Below are 3,366 nucleotides of genomic sequence, written 5' to 3' on the forward strand. Positions count from 1 at the left end.
AAAAACAGAATAAAATCAGGTATCCACTAATATGCTCAGACATTGCACACTTAGTGGTCCTGAATCAAAAATTAAGAATGGTTTCTAAAGGGATGGGGAAAATATCCACTACCCTTTACAAATTTAAATAGAGGGCAGCAGACATGCTTTACACTCCAAAACTATGGTAGCTGTCATTCTCAATGTGATCAAGGTAAATGTAGTATGGAGATGTTCTAAACACAGCTACGATTCAGCAAATCTTAAAACACACTAAAACCATGATTTCATTGAAGGAAAATGCACAAATAGGGATTTTGAGGGTTTTTTTTTTTCATTTGAAGGTAATCTTAATGCTATTAAATTCACAAATATGCTAATTTAAATACCCAATCCTATGTATCTAAAACACACAATGCATACATGCAAGTATCTATTCTCTCCACATGTCAGCGCCCATTCGTATCATGGTTTGGAAATGAGGAGAATAGATTCCCCTTAAACTGCAAGTCAGTAGGTGTTCCTTTACAGTTAACTTTAGCAAAATTCATACAAAATAGTGATTAACAATGATCTTTACTTGTTAACTCACAAGGAAACACCTTCAAAACTGCATTTCGTTAAAGTTTCTGTACTAAAATGTAGAAAAACTGAACTACACAAATATTGAAAAGTTAAAAATTCCTTAATTTTTTATTCCTGGTACCACTACCACAATTCACAGGGCAATATAGCTGATGTAATGAAAAGACAAAGACAAAGCTACAACAGATAAAAGACCTCAGGAATATACATCTAATTGACACTATGTTGCATGAATCAATAGCTGCACTTTTTGCAAACTGTGGTTATGACAGTCCTGAACAAGAAGGGTTTCCTGTTTAAGCTGCAGTAACTTTTCTGACTATGGATCATTGTTCCTTCTGTGGCAGATTTTTACAGTTCCTTTAATGCATTTGGGACGACTGTCTCAAAATAAACTGCAGCTTTCCTGACAACTCCTCGCTCTCTCTCTCCTGCTAAGAACTGTAGCCTTTTTTTCTGTTGTTTTAAAATCTTCTACTACCATATCCACCACTTCCACCACCAGATCCATAACCACCACCATATGGACTGCCAGAGCTTCTTCCACCAAAACTGTCCCCTTTCATGGGTCCATAATTTGATTGCTGTTGTCCACTGTAATTTCCAAAATCATTATAGTTACCACCACCAAAATTTCCTCCTTCATTGTAACCATCATATCCTCCTCCACCACCCCCATATCCTCCACCTTGGTTTCCATAACCTGGTCCACCACCACCATAGCCTCCTCTACTACTATAACCAGGACGGCCACCATAGTTGCCACCATCACCTCCAAATACATTGTATCCACCATCACCTCCTCCATAGCTACCTCTGCTGCCACCACCTCCACCACCATAGCCTCTTCTTCCACCAAAGTTTCCATCACATCCAAAATTATCTCCACCACCTCCAAAGTTTCCTCCACGACCCATAATGTTGCCAGATCCACCTCTACGACCTCTTTGTGATCCAGCAGACTGCATCTCTTGTTTAGAAAGGGCCTTTTATACTTCACAATAATGCCCATTAATAGTGTGGTATTTCTGAACAACAATTTTATCAACTGTATCATGATCATCAAAAGTTACAAAAGCAAATCCTCTCTTTTTTCCACTCTGCCGGTCTTCCATAACTTCTATGGTTTCAATCTTGCCATATTTTTCAAAGTAGTCTCTCAAATTATATTCTTCTGTATCTTCTTTAATACCACCAACAAAAATTTTCTTCACTGTTAGATGGGCTCCTGGCTTCACAGAATCCTCTCTAGAAACCTCTCTCTTTGGTTCCACAACACGTCCATCAACCTTGTGGGGTCTAGCACACATGGCTGCATCATCTCTTCAACACAAGAATAAGTCACAAAACCGAAGCCCCTGGAACGTTTTGTCTGAGGATCTCTCATTAACACACAATCTGTGAGTGTGCCCCATTTCTCAGAATGTTCTCTTAAACTATCATCTTTAGTTTTGAAGCTCAGACCACTAATAAACAGCTTCCGCAGCTGCTCTGGTTCCTTTGGATCATGGCCTTCCTCCCCCCAGTGACAGCAGCGACGGCCAGAGTCGGGCTGGGGGCGACCCGGGCGGCGGTTTTACCTCCATTTTGAGATCGGACCGGCCTCTTCCAACTCGAGTTCAATATGATACCGAGAGGAAGAGGCCAAGGGTGCATAATTTTGAAACGTATTTTGAAAGGGTATAAATTTGATTGAAAGAGATGGTTTGCAGCTATGAAAATTGAACAAGGAAGCATGTTGAAATTGTTTTGGGAAGGTAGGAAGGGGAGAAGGGGGAAAGGAAATTGATATAAGGGGTGAGATTGATTGGGACAAATTTTAAACATGTCTGGAAATGTAGCAGGTGTGAGCAACTGGTACCCTGCTCCTTTTTATTTGTATATGAAATTACTCTCCCTTCAAGAATGCTGATACAGTTAATTCCCCTTATTTGTTTGTATGAGCTTTCTTCTTTTATGTATGTATGGTACCAGGGTTTGAGCCTAGGGCGTAAGGTTTGCAAAGTGGTGCTCTATGGCTTAAGCCACAACCCAGCACTGATGCATGTAATTTTAAAGACATTTTTACATGTAGCTATTACAGCCTTGACACTGAAGACTTTACCTGCTCATGGAGAGTTCTCCATTAGACCTCCCTTGTACTGGATCCTCTTTATACATTCGTGTTCCGTAGAAATACCAGTAGAGTGCCCCTGAATTGTCTTCCCCTAGAGGTTCTACACGGAGACTGTCTGCATCCAGACCCTTAGCAGAAAAGGAAGGAGGGTTGGGGAAAACAATGAACTAAATAAATGGAAGAAAACTTCAATACACGAACCTATCACCTGTTTCAAAATGCCAAGTACAGGATATCATTTTTCCATCTGGGCAGATAAAACACAGAATGGGATGGGGGTACCTTCTTTGAAGAACAAGATATAGAAATGCTTGAAATGTTCCCTACCCCAACCACGGCTCCCACCCGTCCAAAAACGGAGAATTACAATGAATGGTCTGACTACCTGGCTTAGATTTACTTTATACGTACACAAAAGGTAGTGGGTAGGATAAGATGCTCTAAGGTTCTGTCCCATGTAATCCACTATGGCAGCTCAGTCAGAACCCACAGCAACATTCTGCTCCAGCTGAGACTCCCAATTTACCCCAGGGCCTGACCTAGGCTGGAGTCCTGAACGAAGACTACTTCTAAATGACATGACCAAGAAAGGACTAGAAGTCATCACCAGGTCTAATCCTCTATGATCCGGACACCTGCCAGCCGGGCATCCGTGGCTCATGTCTGTCATCCCAGCTACTCAGGAG

The 3,366-nt window shown here is 41.3% G+C and overlaps 1 pseudogene; it reads right to left on the reverse strand.

The window, feature by feature from the left end:
* Nucleotides 1–1,028: 1,028 nt before the first annotated feature.
* Nucleotides 1,029–2,150, reverse strand: LOC138833321 (heterogeneous nuclear ribonucleoprotein A3-like; annotated as a pseudogene).
* Between the last annotated feature and the right edge of the window lie 1,216 nt (nt 2,151–3,366).

Source organism: Dipodomys merriami, unplaced genomic scaffold, assembly GCF_024711535.1.
Source record: "Dipodomys merriami isolate MVZ:Mamm:240054 unplaced genomic scaffold, mDipMer1.0.p SCAF_2039, whole genome shotgun sequence".
Classification (NCBI taxonomy): Eukaryota; Metazoa; Chordata; class Mammalia; order Rodentia; family Heteromyidae; genus Dipodomys; species Dipodomys merriami.